Source organism: Carassius gibelio, chromosome B22 (genome assembly GCF_023724105.1).
Source record: "Carassius gibelio isolate Cgi1373 ecotype wild population from Czech Republic chromosome B22, carGib1.2-hapl.c, whole genome shotgun sequence".
NCBI classification, from domain to species: Eukaryota; Metazoa; Chordata; class Actinopteri; order Cypriniformes; family Cyprinidae; genus Carassius; species Carassius gibelio.
In genome coordinates, this window is record NC_068417.1 from 4,830,601 (window position 1) to 4,849,349 (window position 18,749).

At 34.6% G+C, this 18,749-nt stretch overlaps 1 protein-coding gene and 1 long non-coding RNA gene across 2 annotated transcripts in view; one reads left to right on the plus strand and one right to left on the minus strand.

Moving 5' to 3' along the window:
• The window catches only part of LOC127987694 (uncharacterized), a 2,462,016-nt gene that overhangs the window by 370,270 nt on the left and 2,072,997 nt on the right, over positions 1 to 18,749 (plus strand). The gene's annotated exons all lie outside the window — the stretch shown is intronic.
• Positions 1 to 18,749, minus strand: part of LOC127987792 (uncharacterized) — a 338,739-nt gene that overhangs the window by 21,538 nt on the left and 298,452 nt on the right. The window lies entirely within an intron of this gene.

An 18,749-nucleotide genomic window follows, 5' to 3' on the forward strand; every position in this document is an offset into this window, starting at 1 on the left:
ACCCCCTCCATTTTGGGAGTTAAAATAACACTTTCGAAAGTGTGAAATAAGTACATTTTAAGACTGAAAGAGTTTATTTGTAAATCCAGCATGGTGTTGAAATGTACTCTGTGCGTAATGTACATATTTCACACTTCTGAAAGTGTTATTCTAACTCCGAAACAGAGGGAGTCAAATATACATTTCAGGAGTGTTAAAATTGAGTTCATTGTGTGGTGTTCAGGTTCAGGAGTTCAATGTTCAAGTAAAAAAATTAAATAAATAAATACATATATATAAAATAATCCACAAATCAATGCGTTTACAATTATTTATTTATATTGAAACATTGTAACTCTTTATCCCTGCACAAAAATGTCTTCACATTCAGTGTTTTCAATACATTTAAACAACATATTCTTAAAAAATTTAAACATATAGTCAAAGCAAATCAGTGCAAAATCTTATTTTTGTCAATATGTATTTTGAATTTTATTAGGTTTATAGTGCTTCATTTATCTGCTTAAACCACAGCATCTCATTCATTACCATGAGAGCTGAATGCAGGGTCGTACTTAGCTGATGTGAAGATGCAAAGTAGAGCGCATTCCCGGGGTGGCTTTCAGTCCGTTTACCCCTCAAGTGCGGAGTCCGTTGTGACCGCACCAGTTGCACCCCCCTAAGGACGGCCCTGGCTGAATGTATGTTATTCATCACTGAACAAAGTCTGTGCTGATGGCATTTGGACCTCCTTGGAGGAAGTATTTATTTTTTTTATTTTTTTTAGGACGACAAGACGTGGTTCTCTGCAGTTTCCAGCTAAGCAAATCCACTCCCACTTGCAGAATCAAAAAAGTGCTCCTATAATCATTTCACATCCATTTATCAAAGCTTTTATTAACAAGTGAAATGTCAGAGACAAGTATCAGTTACAATACAATAATAGTTTACTCAAAACATTTACCCCAAAATTTTGTCAATCTTCATGTGGTTCCAATCCTGTATGACATGTGTCTTACATGTCTGTGGAATGGCATGAGTATAAGTAGATAACAATTCAGGTGAACAATTTGTTTTAAGGGTTATTTCGCCCCCAAACAATAAAAATGATGTCATCTTTATTTACCTGACTGCTGGTCTCTGTGCATGAATGTGAGTTGTGACCAATCAAGATGAATAAAAACACAAAATAAAATACAATCTATGTGCTTTTTTCTCTGAGGTAAATACATCTGTTGTTCTCATTGCAACAGGAAGTGATCACGTTCATCTGTCAGCTGTCATTTTGACTCTCATGACAACCGAAGCTCCAGTCCGGAGTCAGTGGAGAAATTACACATTTTTGGGATTTCCATGCTTAGTTTTTTAATGTAATATTTGTATTAATCTTGATTTTTTTCAGAACTTGTGTGCAATTCAGTGTGAACTGAACGAATAGTGTCTCATGAGCACACAGTCATGCACAGAGACCAACAATCAAGTCAGGATGTTTGTTAAATAATATGAAAAAGTTCAGTATGTTTCTCACCAAACCTTATTGTATACACACAGAACACTTGGAATATACATCACATGAGACATAAGACCACTCTGTTATACTTTGGCTTCTATTTTAACAGCTTGATGTTAGACTGACATTATATGGACAAGCATATTCGGGACATTGTATTGAAATCTCCTTTTGTGATAAGACAAACTTCAAGGGTAAGTAGATGATTATTAAAATTTTGGGGTAAACCATAACCCTTTAAGGAAAAGCATTTAACTCACTGTAAAAATATGGATTTTTGTTGTAAAAAGGAAAATAAGTTGTGGTTCCTGAGTTCCATGTTGATCTCAATGCGCTGAGGCAGGGCTCCGTCTATCAGAATGAATGCACATAAATGGGACAGCACATAAATAAATGACAGTACAAGCGTACCAACAAAATCTAATCTAATTTGTAGTTCATGCTACCCACGTGTCATACGCCAAGTCTTGTGAGGACACAAATTCACTTTGAATGGGGAACAGTTTAACTCATGCCGTATAGAGAGTTTGAGGACCGTATATTGAAAAGTTATTTACAAATATATACAAATGAATATATATATGAAAATATATGAATATAGTTAATGAGGTAAAACACTTACTCGGTGTTCATCTTCAGTTCTCTCTTCACATAAGTTCGGTCAGTGTACTGTTTGAGTAAATGAATTACTCCGGGATATTGGTTTGTTTGAACTCAGAGGGAGTGTTAGACACATTAAAAAAGTTAACAGTTAAGTCATTTGTGGATTAATGCATATTGGAGACGAGAACCGTTTAAAATGATTCAGTTCGATTTGGTGAACTTGTTCAAAAAGATTCGGTTACATTGAATGATTCGTTCATGAACCGGATATCACAAACTGCTTTGATTTGAACTTTCTCTAACAACCCAGCAAACATTGGTCCGACGGCGACGTCGTGTGGCCGGCCAAAAATAGTCGCGGTAGGACGGCATAAATCGGTAGAAATTTCGTAAGGAACATTTCGTAAAAATGCATTCAGATATGTTTGTACACGTTTATAGTTCTATGGGGTTTCATGTATAATTGTTTCTTTGACTTTTAGATACATGTAGTTCAATATTTACCCGCGTTGTGAATCGGTTGTGAGAGGACGTCACCTAGTGACGTCATTTACATGTGCGTTACACGTCCATCATGACCCTCTGTGAAATCCTTGTGGAATATGCAAAAGCTGTGCTTATACCTTGATTAATACTGCAATATTTAATTAAAGTGCACCAAGTAGTTTTTAAGAGGTTTTAAAGAGGTTGTGAATAGACGTCCACTGACGTCTTTTACACGTCTCATCATGGTTTGTGAAAAGATGTCCAAGCAAGACTAGCAGGAAAAAAAAAAATATATAAAGTAAATATATTCACTTTATCTTGTTTAAAAAATATATAATCACAAAGAGCCCAGTGTAGTTAAGTGATTGCAAAGAAATGCTGCAATTTAGTCATTATTTCAACCTGTTTTATGTATTTGTTGTTATTATTTTTATTGAATTTTATTGAATACATGTAAAAAAGATATATACCCGGTCACAATTTCGGTCTGAGTTGAATGTAATTTCCAAAACGGTGCTGCCAAGATGTAGACACAAAATATACTAATATATTTCGTGTAATTACAAAATCCCGCGATAGTATAGATTATCTCGCGAGATCTTGCTTTCTTCCAGAAGTTCCGGTATATTGAGCAGGCAACCACGAGGAGGAGAGGACTCGAAGAGGACTGAGATGTATCGATATAAATTATATAAAATCTACTGTTGTGTAAGTACATTTTGTATTATTTGATTAACGTGCTTGAGTTTTACTTGTTTGACAAAAAGGAACCGAGAGAAATGATGCCCACCTTGTCAACTGAAATTCACTGATTATGGCTAAAATTAGCTAACGTTAGAAGGCTAAAAGTTACTTATATTGATGTAATTTTTATTGGTACGCTTTAATGAATTATTCAGGGGACATCCCAACTCTCCTGTCTTATCAGAAATGTCCTGTTCACTTTCTCACAGTTACACTGTGAGTGTTTCTCAAGGGCATCACATTAAAGCGTAACACCTTTTGTACAATAAAAATACAATCTAATGCTTGTTGATTACCTTTTTTTCGAATGTTTCATTCATGATTCATTCATCTTGGTCGAAGGGTTTTTTTTTCTTTCTTTTTTTTTAGCTGTAGACCATAAAGATATTTTGAAAATAAGTGCATGTCATTTATCTCAAATGTTTTATTTTATTTATTTTAAAAAGAAATGTATTCTCTTCCCTCAGATGCTGTGAAGAGGTGGAGACTCTGAAGTGGATGCAGCGATGGCAGAACACCTGAAGCTTGCTCCGGGAAGAGATGGGGGTGGAGGTTACAAGAAATGAGCCAAACAACTGTAGTTTGTTTAAGGGATAGTTCATACAAAAATGAAAATAGTCATAATTTTCTCACCCTCATGTTACGATCATAATAATTTTTCCTACAGTGGCAGTTAATGGATTGTGAGATCTGCTTGGTTACAATATTTAAATATTTCTTCCAAATATATTTGTGTTTATAAGACAACTGTGTAAGTCAATGACAAGATTAATAAAGAATTGATAAAAATAAACCATCTTTTAACATTCTAGTAGAAAACATTCTCAGAAATGTAATATTTTAATTCATGTCAGTTCTATACCGTTTAAAATCATTTACACCACTTTGATTTCATAAATAGAAATGATTTCAAACATATTTTATGATGAGGGTCTTATGTTTTATGATTTTCTTGGCACAAGACAACAATGGCTCCTGCAAGGTGGTTATGCCACGTTCAAATATTAATAATGTTCTTAATATTATATGATTAAAGTATTTTAAAATAAATGCAATTAATATTGATTTATAATATTATATATTAAAAACATTAATAAACAAATACTGTGCAAATAGAAATTTTAAACAATAATAATGGACTTTTTATTCAGTGATGCCCCTCATTAAATCATATTTCTGAAGAAAAAAATGGTAGGCCTGTAAACTTATTTCAGAAATCCAAAATGGATACAAAGATAACATTGAAAAACACATTTTTAAATAGATTATGATCTTGAAGATTATTATTTGTCATTGTCCCAGTAAAGCAAACATAAAAACAATATGGTCAGAACACAGAAAGGTGTACAGGTTTGAAACATGAGGGTGAGTAAATGAAAGAATTTTCCCTTTATATAATTCAGTATTTTGTAATTAGTATTTTATTTTGGTTAACAGATGCTAAACTGTTCAAAAACAATAAAATGTGCTAAATCAGAACATGCTTCTTTTTTTGCATATGTCCACAAATAATGTGTTAATTGTTAGTGATGTACACGTGATTAAGATGTTTTATGAACGTTCATGTCTGACTGGACCGATCTTGAACTTTTGTCAAGATGTTTTAAACCTTTAAGACATAATTGATTGCCTTGCACGATGTTACACAGTGGGTGTGAGATTATTTTATATGCAGGCTTATATATATTTACACTTAAACTATGCAGCAACGCATTTAAAAATCCAGAAGACAACGACGTCCAGAAATCGGCGCATTTAGACGTCCAGAATACGACGCATTTAGACGTCCAGGGACGTGCAGAAAAGACGTGCAGTTCACGTCTAAAAGACGTCAAAGACGTCGGTTCAACTTTCATTTTGGAACTATTTTTCAACCATGACGGGACGTCTCGGATGGACGTCTTTTCAACGGTCAAAAGACGTCCGAATGTTTGCTGGGAATAGACACGGAAGAGAAGACAATGCTGAATAAAGTCGTAGTTATTGCTACTTTTGGACCAAAATGTATTTTCGATGCTTCAAAAAATTCAAACGGACCCTCTGATGTCCAGTGTTGGGGAGTAACTAGCTACATGTAACGGCGTTACGTAATTTAATTACAAAATAAATGTAACAGTAATCAGTTACAGTTACTAAGAAAAAATGAGTAATTAAATTACAATTACTTATGAAAATTGTAACAATTACAAAGAGGATTACATTTAAATATTTACAAAATCCACATACAGCTTATTTCTTTCCCAAATTGCACAAAAGACATATGGCCCACGATCTCCGCGACGCGGAGAACACATTCGTAGAATTCAGTCATAAAAATGGAATTCAGCCTATAACGCGGACGAAATATGCCACATTTTGGATGCATAAATCAAAAGTAGGTCGTACACTTGAATAAAACGCGATATGGACTGGTGTCTGTGATTATTAAGCCGTAAAAAGACTGAATATGAATCCTGCACGTCCTGCGTGTCTGTGGAAATCAGGCACTGACTGGACATTGACGATTGGCGACGATGGCAGACGATTTGGCGCTCTACTTTAATATTGTTATTGTATAATTGCAGGCCGAATATACTAAAGCGATTATTTCCGAATCTCTAATAAATCATGAATCGGCAATGATTCATGACTGGCAGTCGTGACTGGCAATGGTTGGGCTCGCGCGCTCTCTGCGCCTCCGCCGAACGGTTTGGATCAGACTCAATGCGAGAGAGAGAGAGACCGGAGTGAACTGTGTGCACAGCTGGAGCAGAAGCAACACTTCTGTTCAGGGTTTCAGGTATAGGTCAGTCTCATCTGTAAATATGCTAATGTAGTTTTGTCTTTGTTTACTTAGTCAAGCAGCAGCAGCACATTCCCCCACTCACTCAAAATACTGTATAAACAACGTCATTATTATCTATTGTAATGTTACAGCAGTAATTTAGCAGACAAATCATCATATTTTATCATTGGTTTAGGGCGAGCTAGTGCATACAAAAACACAACCCTTAGGAAAATTTATGTAGCCTATGGTATGGTAGCTACTAAGTGTGGTTTAACCATGGATTTTGTAGTAAAAATAAAAAATTACTAAAGTGGTAATTCATTTGCCAAAAAAAAAAAAAAAATGCACTTACAAAACATGGTAAAAGTCAAATAAAAATCTTCAGTATTAAAGTCATGAGAGAGATGGATGGATAATGAAAGATTTGGTTTCAAAAACAGTATCTATAAACTATTTCTTTTGATTTTAAATCTGCATTGAACTTCAGATCTCATTGAAGTAAAAGGCAGTACTAAAGTCTGATTGTGTGGTGGATGTGTTCATATGTGATCATCTTAATTCAAGTGATGAAGGATGGTGAAAGTCTGAAAGTGTTGAGCACTACTTTAAGGTTAAACCTGCATGGTGTAAATTGTGGAAGATGATTAACAGTTGCAAATAAACATTCATTAGAAATGTATAAAAGTAATCAAAAAGTACTCAAAAGTAATTAGTTACATTAATTTTTTAAAGTAATTAAAAAAGTTACACTACTATTACATTTTAAATAGGGTAACTTGTAATCTGTAACCTATTACATTTCCAAAGTAACCTTCCCAACACTGCTGATGTCACATGGACTACTTTGATGATGTTTTTCTTACCTTTCTGGACATGGACAGTAGACCGTACACACAGCTTCAATGGAGGGACTGAGAGCTCTCAGACTAAATCTAAAATATCTTAAACTGTGTTCTGAAGATAAACAGGTCTCACGGGTTTGGAACGACATGAGGGTGAGTTATTAATGACATAATTTTGCTATCTGGGTGAACCAAGCCTTTAAGTTACTTCTGGTCTCTCCCTTCTCACAGCAGTTCAAATCTGTGAGAGACGGTTAGGATCGTTAGGCGTGCACAGCATTTAAATATCGTCATAAAGTAAAATTATATAAAAAATACATGTAAAATTAAAGCTGCAAGCAGCGATGAACGGGCCCTCGCACCCGGGCTCACCGGCAGTGAGTGGCTTTAGTTAATAGGTGAACGGTGAGAAATATGCATTTAAACTCATAAATATAAGTAGAACATATCAATGTTTATTCCATATATGTGCCAATCTTCCTGTTGCCAGCAGGTGGCGCTATCATTATAATGGAATATTGGCCTTCAGATGTGTTCAGGGCAGGACCCTTATCACACAAGTGAAGTTTGGGCAAGATCGGACATTTTATGACTGAGTTATAACAACATCCTATTTCATGGCGAAACATCGAAATTTGTCAGGCCGCCATGGATACGCCCTTTAACGAAACCTCAAGATCTTCGCAATTTAAGATCGCAAAAGGCTTTAGATTACACTGACCAAGTTGGGTGTTGATCTGAATAAATCTCTAGGAGGAGTTTGTTAAAGTACAACCCCTGAAAATGGCCAAAACAACACAAGTTTTGCAGAGAAAATTCTAAATAACTGACTTCCTGTTGGGATTCGGATTTCGTACCAAGAGACTTTTTCATAGATATTGGTGTGTTACATGTGTGTACCGATTTTTGTACATGTACGTGAAACATAGCTCGAGGCGCACTCTGTTTAAAGTGAATACGCACTCCGTTGAAAGTGTATAGGTGGCGCTATCGAGCCATTCTGCCACACCCGGTGGAATATTGGCCTGCAGATCTGTTCAGGTCAGGACTCTTATCACACATGTGAAGTTTGGGGAAGATCGGACATTTTATAACATCTTTTATTAACATGGCGAGACATCAAACTTCGCCATGGTGCTGTGGACACGCCTTTCAGCGAAAACTCAAGATCTTCACAACTGAACATTGCACAGGCCTTTAGATTAGACTGACCACAAAAAATACATTGATGTCAAAAAATTTCTAAGAGTAGTTCATCACAGCGTAAAATATGACACTTCCTGTTGCCAATAGGTGGCGCTATGACTATAACGGAATATGGGCATGTCAATCTGTTCAGGTTCAGAGTTTCATCAAACATGTGAAGTTTGGGGCAGATTGGACATTGTATGTGTGAGTTATAGCAACTTCATTTTTCGTGGCGAATCATCGAAATTCGCCAGGCCGCCACGGACACGCCCTGCAAAGAAAACTCAAGATCTTCACAATTTAACATCGCAAAGGCCTTTAGATTAGTCACACCAAATTTGGTGTTGATTTGAAGAAATCTCTAGGAGGAGTTAGTTAAAATACAACACATGGAAATGACCAAAATTACACAAAATTTGCTCATAATATTAAAAATAACCGACTTCCTGTTGGGTTTAGAATTTTGGTCCAAGAGTCTTTTTTGTAGGTATTGGTGTGTTACATATGTGTGCCAATTTTCGTGCATGTATGTGAAACATAGCTGGAAGGCTGTTGATTTTCTTAGTATAGGTGGCGCTGTCGAGCCATTTTGCCACACCCTCTTCTGAATCCTATATCAGACGAAAATTTTCACCAGGTTTGACGCGTGTGCAAAGTTTCATGACTTTTTGAGCATGTTAAAGCCCTCAAAAATGCGATTCATTCGGGAGAAGAAGAAGAAGAAGAATAATAAATATAGCTGCAAGCAGCGATGGCGGGCTCAAGCCACCAATGCCATCACCACCCCGGTGGCATCAGGTAAACTGTGCCCAGCGGGCACATGCATTCACAATATCCCTCTGGCAGTGAGGTTTTAAAGGATAGAGGGGAGCGTAGAGGGGAGCGTGCATTTGCAGTGGCTGGGCCACGACTCTGGAATACCCTGCCTTTAGAGATCAGACTGGCCCCTTCCTTGTCTATTTTTAAATCTTTGCTAAAAACTTTTTTATTTTCCTTAGTGTACTGACTACTGTGTTATGCTACATTTTGAAATGGGTGGTTTTAAATTTTTTGTCTGGTCTATTTTTATGTATGTGTAATATTCTTGCTCTTATGTTAAAGCACTTTGGTCAGCCAGGAGGCTGTTGTAAATGCGCTATACAAATAAATTGAACTTGAACTTGAACTTGAACTTGATATGGCAGTTAAAGGGTTAATCCGAATCATCTAGACTTTAAAATCACATTCACAGAACAATATATATATATATATATAACTTTAGTAACACTTTACAATAAGATTTCATTTATAAACATTATGTTAACATGAACAATATTTATATAGCATTCATTCATGTCAGTTAATATTCCAAACTTAAACATTAAAACATTGTTTTATTGTGATTTTTTTCCAAGCACATTTTACCAATTCCAAACCATATCAATCTTAATAACTACCATTATTTTTTATTTAATCATTTATGAGTGCTATACAATAGTCCAGGAAAGCTGGAAGAGAAAAACAGGTCAAGAAGAACTGACAAAAGAATTGCAAAAGAATTAGGAATTAATGTGAAGATTAATTTTTAGTCAATTCTGCAAGACAGACTTTCAGGAAAGGAGGTGGAATAAAAATGAGCTCCTAAATCTTAATCCCGGATTCTGGAAGATATATTCCTCAAACCATCGAACAAGAGGAGGTGGTGCTGGTCCTTCACGAGTCACTCTAATCAGTTCATAAAGCCTATATATAAAGTCTTAATATATAGTATTTCACAATACTTCATGGTATTCTAATTAAATATTTTTTTGGAATCTTAGATCTCTCAGAACCTGACACATTGTAATTCTGAGACTCCAGGAAAGTGGCAGTTCTGTAAAATGTTGGCGCTGGAGACTAAATGCTCACTGATAGTTTCACACCTAATTCACTTAAAACACACACAAACACACACACACACAGTGACAGAGGGACAGAGTGACATCAGATGTATGTTTTTTAATTTTCTGTCATCCATATAATCTTGTATAGTCATGAAACTATGCATATTTCCTCAGAATGACTTGTCTTCTATGTGTACATTTTTTTGAAGTGTTTAGAAGCTGCACTTTTTTTTACTGGTTCCTTTTTTACTATTATTTCAAAAAATCACCACGACAAAACCATTCAAGCTATCCAAAATTCATTCACACCTGTTCTGTAAGATTAATTCTTTAAACAGTGGTAAAAGAGGATGTGGTGCTGAACCTTCAAGAGTCACTTAAAACGTATCTGTCCATAAAGCCTATTAAGAATTATTCTTAATATACAGTTCACAATACTTCAGCTTGTTATTCTAATTAAGTGAGGGTCATTTTATCAGTAAAATTCCTAAAATACATATTATTTTATTTGAAAGATTTCTATAAATTATTTAAATCATACTCGTTTCTCCAATAATTATTTAAAAGTAATCCTATAGCTCCCTCTGGTGGCCATTATAGGTACTAAGAATTGCAAGCTTGATTTATAAGTTATGATAGTTTTAATTTTATGCTGGCTCTTGAAAATGATAATGCTATGAAACTTACTGTGCTTCCTTCAAATGATGACTTCTACATATATAAAAAATTATGAAGAGTTAGCATGAAATATTTTAAAGATATAGTAAAATAACTATTGTATTTTTTATGTTACTTTAATAAATCTCTATGGCAACACCATTTAAGCTATCCTAAACCCATTCACAATTTAACATCTCAGTATATTGGCATAATGTTGAAAAAGGAGTATGGAGTAGTATGAGTAGGAGTATGAATTCATTTGCAGGCTTTATCATAAATCCACAATAAAATTTCTGAGTTCTGTATCAATCTGTGTTGTTGTTTGTTTATTTTTATCTTTTATTTTTCATAGGAAGATAACTTACTCTCATTTTTAATAAATGTGCTTATAAACCAAGGACAAGCTATTTATAGCTGTATTTATAAACTGCTTACTACTGACTATTAATATTGGGACAAGGCTTTATAAAGCATGAACTGACTATTTAATAATGAGTGCAGTTATTATAAAGTGTTATCAATGAATTTGCTAATGTTAACACATTAGACATTATTTTACAGTGTTATCAAATCCTTAAATGACTCATAAGCATTTGTGAAAGTTCTGCTTGCATTACAGCTTAGTATTGATCTGTGAGCTGAACAGATTTACTGTTACATCCATGAGATTATGTAAATTAAAATAAATATAATGTCACAGGATGTCATAGGTCAGTATCAAATGAGTTTGAAATTATTATTTGCAGCACAAATAAGGTTTTTTTAGGATTTTTAAAAATCCCTAAAACTGTCAGAAAAAGGTTAAGGCCTAAGCTATTTCTATGTGAGTGGCTAATTTTATTTTTGTTTTTATAATTGTAATACACAAACTATGAAATTATACAAAATGTATAAAAAGATAAATAAATAAATACGCACACATTAAAAAAGCAGCCAAGTCGAATGAGTTTCCTTTTTTATATAGATTAAAATTGAAGACAGAAGCAAGTGGTAAATGTGGTCACTTTAATATTCAAATCCAGTAGATCCAGTTTATGTTCACGTGGCTGTTTTCGTTTATAGTCGCCAAGCTATTATGTGTTTTGAAATAATCTTGTCCGTGATGTGTTCGTTCGTACGACGAAAGGCAGAATCCTGCAGCACCAGAGATACATGTTATTCTGCCAGTCGCGCTTTCAAATAGTCTTGCACACTTAAACAGGTCACAAACACCTGCATTTAGCTCTTGTTGTGTTACAATGGGTTTATTGTGTGCATTTGTGGTAATATTTTATTTAAAAAAGCTCTTAAACAAGAATAAATTCGTTTGTTTTGAGCTCGACACTGTACGCGCTGATCGGAGCGGTGATTTCAGATAGGCAGCCGCGAATATTTCATTTTCACACAAACAGTTCAAAAACATCTGAATTTAGCTCTTGGTGTGTTCTAATTGGTTGATTGTGTGATATCGCTGTAATAATTTATTTTTAAAAGCTTTAAAACAGGAATAAATTCGTTTTCTCTGAGCTCTTTACTCCAGACGCTCGTGATCACAGCGGTGATTCATCTCTCCTATTTCTCACGTATCTCTGGCCAGAAATAATTTATCCATGAGCCCTGAACCGGTAATAATCAGATATGTTGGTTTAGCTTGTCAGTGTGAATTAAATCTAAGTATTTGTTTGTATTTTTAACCGATTTAAAAGTGAAAGTAAAAGTCCGGGAATTGAACCTGTAGGGGCGCTATTTCTCTCAGACAATGGAAGTCTGAAGCACATATACTAAAACAGAGGGACAGAGTGAGATGAGATGTCTGACAGTTTTTTAATTTTCTGTTATCCATACAGTGTTGTAAAGTCGTGAAACTATGCATATTTCCTCAGAATGACTTTTTCATCTGTATGAAAAAATTATTTGACGTGTTTGGAAGCTGCAATTTAAAAATACAATAATGATTCCCTTTGTAAGGTCATTTAAAAAAATCACCACGGCAAAACCATTCAAGCTATCCAAAATCCATTCACAATTTAAGTTCCTATCAGAAATACTGATGTGTGTTCAGAGTTTTGTGAAATTCTAAGTATGTTATTTGCCTCAAAATCACCTGAGAAGTATTCCAGTTTGACATGTTGCCACGCCAACAATTTTTTAGATATCAATATCCCCCTTGCAGATTTATATCGGCTGTGTTTTAACATTATTCTGATGAAGTTTGAAGCAAATCGAGTAATAATAAGATGCTGAATTCAAATCATTTTGAAAATGACACACTTCCTTCTGCCAGTTGGTGGCGCTATAACTTTGACTCCTAATAGTCACATATATGCGATCGACATCATACAACGAATAATCTGATGAAGTTTGATTAAAATCAGGAAATGTATGTGGACGATATTAGACACTTCCTGTTTCTCATTTCTCGCCATAATTTCAACGCCTCGCCACGAGCAAACCGTTTGAGATATCAAAAATCCCCTGGCAATTTTTCATCCCCAGTGTCTTGAGATCATGTTGACCGAGTTTGGCGGCAATCGAGAAAAAAACCTATGACAAGTATTTCAAATTCCAGAGCATGCGCTTTTTACATAACTCTAAATAGCTGACTTCCTGTTGGGTGGAGCCTATGACATGCAATACGCAAGTTTTTCGGCACGATGAGATCTATATGTGTACTGAGTTTCTTATGAATATGTGCAAGTATGTGTGAGCTATACATCAACATTTCTGACTGTGTTCCAGGGGGCGCCGTAGAGCCCCTGTGCCACGCCCGGGTCCCAGCCTCTGCAGGCTCCTAAAGGCCACAGATTCCAAAGTGTGCGCAAATTTTCAAGAGTTTTTGAGTATGTTAAGGACCCCAAAAGCACCCACAACTTTGACGAAAAATTTGAATACTAAACCCTAAATAGCCAACTTCCTGTTGGGCGGAGCCTATGATATGCAATACAAAAGTTGTTTGGATTGATGAGATTTATATGTGTACCGAGTTTCATACGTCTACGAGCAAGAGTGTATGATATATGGCCCTCCATATTCCAGGGGGCGCTGTAGAGCCCCTGTGCCACGCCCGTGTATCAGTCTCTGCCCGGCCCTAATGGCCGCAGGTTCCAATCTGTGTGCCAATTTTCAAGACTTTTTAAGCACGTTAAGGGCCCCAAAAGCCCCCGAGACGTTGGAAAAAAAAAATAATAATAAATATAGCTGCAAGCAGCGATGGCGGGCTCAAGCCACCAATGCCATCGCCACCCCGGTGGCACCAGGTAAACTGTGCCCAGTGGGCACATGCATTCACAATATCGCTCTGGCAGTGAGGTTTTAAAGGATACGGCAGTTAAAGGGTTAATCCGAATCATCTAGACTTTAAAATCACATTCACAGAACAATATATATATATATATAACTTTAGTAACACTTTACAATAAGATTTCATTTATAAACATTATGTTAACATGAACAATATTTATATAGCATTCATTCATGTCAGTTAATATTCCAAACTTAAACATTAAAACATTGTTTTATTGTGATTTTTTTCCAAGCCCATTTTACCAATTCCAAACCATATCAATCTTAATAACTACCATTATTTTTTATTCAATCATTTATGAGTGCTATACAATAGTCCAGGAAAGCTGGAAGAGAAAAACTCCTTATATTCATGTGCAGAATTATTAGGCATGTTTTCTTTTACAGATGAAATGCGCTAAAAAAGAGTTTTGACTCAAACTGTTTTAACTCAAAAGTCGAAAATTATGTAATACCCATGAGAAATATCAAACACAAATGCAATACAGAAATGGATAAGTTAAGACTTGACCATTGTACAAAAATGCTGACTGGGTCATGAGGTCAGAAAAGAAGAAGAAAAAAACAGGTCAAGAAGAACTGACAAAAGAATTGCAAAATAATTAGAAATTAATGTGAAGATTAATTTTTAGTCAATTCTGCAAGACAGACTTTCAGGAAAGGAGGTGGAATAAAAATGAGCTCCTAAATCTTAATCCCGGATTCTGTAAAATATATTCCTCAAACCATCGGACAAGAGGAGGTGGTGCTGGTCCTTCACGAGTCACTCTAATCTGTTCATAAAGCCTATATATAAAGTCTTAATATATAGTATTTCACAATACTTCATGGTATTCTAATTAAATAATTTTTTGGAATCTTAGATCTCTCAGAACCTGACACATTGTAATTCTGAGACTCCAGGAAAGTGGCAGTTCTGTAAAATGTTGGCGCTGGAGACTAAATGCTCCCTGATAGTTTCACACCTAATTCACTTAACACACACACACACACACACACATTACCCACAGTGACAGAGGGACAGAGTGACATCAGATGTATGATAGTTTTTAAATTTTCTATCATCCATATAGTGTTGTATACTCATGAAACTTTGCATATTTCCTCAGAATGACTTGTCTTCTATGTGTACATTTTTTTGAAGTGTTTAGAAGCTGCACTTAAACAAATAAAAGACATTTACTGGTTACTTTTTTACTGTTATTTCAAAAAATCACCACGACAAAACCATTCAAGCTATCCAAAATTCATCCGACCTGTTCTGTAAGATTAATTCTTTAAACAGTGGTAAAAGAGGATGTGGTGCTAAACCTTCAAGAGTCACTCAAAACGTATCTGTCCATAAAGCCTGTAAAGAATTATTTCTTAATTTACAGTTCACAATACTTCAGCTTGTTATTCTAATTAAGTGAGGGTCATTTTATCAGTAAAATACATAAAATACATATTTTTATTTGAAAGATTTCTATAAATGATTTAAATCATACTTGTTTCTAAAATAATTATTTAAAAGTAATCATATAGCTCCATCTGGTGGCCATTATTGGTACTAAGAATTGCAAGCTTGATTTATAAGTTATGATAGTTTTAATGTTATGCTGGCTCTTGAAAATGATAAAGCTATGAAACTTACTGTGCTTCCTTCAAATGATGACTTCTACGTATATAAAAAATTATGAAGAGTTGGAATGAAAATTTTTAAAGATATAGTAAAATAACTATTGTATTTTTTTATGTTACTTTAATAAATCGCTATGGCCACACCATTTAAGGTATCCTAAACCCATTCGAAATTTAACATCTTCAGTGTATGGCTTCATTTTAAAACAGTTTGGTGTGAACTACTTGTGTCTTCTTGGAGGAGTATGAATTCATTTACAGGCTGAGTTTATCATAAATCCACAATAAAATTTCTGAGTTCTGTATCAATCTGTGTTGTTTGTTTATTTTTATTTTTTTTATTTTTCATAGGAAGATAACTGACCCTTTACTCTCCTTTTTAATAAATGTGCTTATAAACCAAGAACAAGCTATTTATAGCTGTATTTATAAACTGCTTACTACTGACTATTAATATTGGGACAAGGCTTTATAAAGCATGAACTGACTATTTACTAATCAGTGCAGTTATTATAAAGTGTTTTCAATGCATTTGCTAATTTTAACAAATTAGACATTATTTTACAGTGTTATCAAATCCCTTAAATGATTTTTAAGTGTTTTGTAATGATTTTATTGACCTACAAGCATTTGTGAAAGTTCTGCTTGCATTAGAGCTTAGTCTTCATCTGTGAGCTGAACTGATTTACAGTTACATCCATGAGATTATGTAAAATCAAATAAATATCATGTCACAGGATGTCAGAGGTCAGTATCAAATTTGTTTGAAATTATTATTTGCAGCACAAATAAGGTTTTTTAGGATTTTGAAAAATCCCTAAAACTGTCAGAAAAGGATAAGGCCTAAGATTTCTATGTGAGTGGCTAAATGTATTTGTTCTTATAACTATAATGCATAAACTATGAAATTATACAAAATGTATGAAAAAGTACAACAGTTATTCTTTTCCAATGTTTTTTTATTTTTTATTTATTTATTCATTTATTTTTGGATTTACATTTAAAAAAATTAGCCTACGGCAATCATTCTAAACAGCTTGAATAAAACCTGTGAATATTTATTATAGACCACTATAACTGTGTATAATCTAACAAACAAGTTTATTATGAAAATAAAAGCGTGTACACCAGATAAATTGGACGATAAAGAAATTGCTAACAATAGTATAATAGAGCATGTTTTAGGTTTTTAGGCGTTTAGATGCAGAAATGGACAAATCAAATGTAAAATAAAATGTAATTGATTTAATTAAATATAGATTAAGTCTTGTTAGAGAAAAATAATAAATAAATACGTACACACATTAAAAAAGCAGCCAAGATGAATGAGTTTAATTTTTTATATAGATTAAAATTGAAGACAGAAGCAGCTGGTATATGCGGTCACTTAATATTAAAATCCAGTATATCCACTTCAGATTTATTTCTCAACAGTTTATGTTCACGTGGCTGTTTTCGTTTATATTAGCCAAGCTATTATGTATTTTGAAATAATCTTGTCCGTGATGTGTTCGTTCTTACGACGAAAGGCAGAATCCTGCAGCTCGAGAGATCAATGTTATTCTGCCAGTCGCGCTTTCAAATAGTCTTGCACAGTTAAACGGGTCACAAACACCTATATTTAGCTCGTGTTATGTTATAATGGATGTATTGTGTGCATTTATGGCAATAATTTATTTTAAAAAGCTCTTAAACAAGAATAAATTCGTTTGTTTTGAACTTGTGACACTGTGCGCGCTGATCAGAGGCAGTGATTTCAGATAGGCAGCTGCAAATATTTCATTTTCACACAAACAGTTCAAAAACATCTTAATTTAGCTCTTGGTGTGTTCTAATTGGTGTTTTGTGTGATATCGCTGCAATAATTTATTTTTAATAGCTATAAAACAAGAATAAACTCGTTTTTTTCTGAGCTCGTCATTCCACACGCTCCTGCTCAGAGCGGTGATTCATCTCTCGTGTTTCTCACGTATCACTGACCACACATCCATTATTGATGAGCCCTGACCTGATAATAATCATATATGTTGGTTTAGCTTGTCAGTGTGAATTAAATCCAAGTATTTATTTGTATTTTAACCGATTTAAAAGTGAAACCAAAAGACAGTCTCCTCCCTTTTTTATTCCGGTAACTGCACCTGTAGGGGCGCATTTTCTCTCAGACAATGGAAGTCTAAGAACACACACTCAAACAGAGGGACAGAGTGATATGAGATGTCTGACAGTTTTTTAATTTTCTGTTATCCATACAGTGTTGTAAAGTCATGAAACTATGCATATTTACTCAGAATGACTTTTTTTCTGTATGAAAAAAGGTTTTGAAGTGTTTGGAATTTAAAAATGCAGGAAAATTAATAATTCCATCTTTATTGTCATTTAAAAAAATCACCACGACAAAACCATCCAAGCTATCCAAAACCCATTCACAATTTAAGTTCCTCAATGTTTTTTCAACATGTACACCAAGTTTGGTGTGTATAGTGTTACTCTCCTCTGAGCAGTATGCATTAATTCACAGCTAAATGTAAAAAACAATCCACATTCAAATCAAAATAGCCGACTTCCTGTTGGTCGTAGCTGATGACTGTGAATTAGAAAGTTGTCCGTCTTAATAAGAACAATTTTTGTACTGAGTTTGGTGTCTGTAGCTAAAACTAACCCCCTCACTTTTGACAAAAGGTGGCGCTATAGAGTGCCTCTTCCACGCCCTCTTATGAACTTTTGCCAGTGTCTAGCTGTCACTAATACTGATATGTGTTCTGAGTTTGATGAAATTCTAAGCATGTTATATGCCTCAAAATCACCTGAGAAGTATTCCAGTTTGACATGTTGCCACGGCAACAATATTTTTAGATATCAATATCCCCCCAGCAGATTTATATCGGCTGTGTTTTAACATTATTCTGATGAAGTTTGAAGCAAATCGAGTAAAAATAAGATGCTGAATTCAAAGCATTTTGAAAATGACACACTTCCTGCTGCCAGTTGGTGGCGCTATAACTTTGACTCCTAATAGTCACATATATGCGATCGACTTTGGTGTGTATAGTGTTACTCTCCTCTGAGCAGTATGCATTAATTCACAGCTAAATGTAAAAAACAATCCACATTCAAATCAAAATAGCCGACTTCCTGTTGGTCGTAGCTGATGACTGTGAATTAGAAAGTTGTCCGTCTTAATAAGAACAATTTTTGTACTGAGTTTG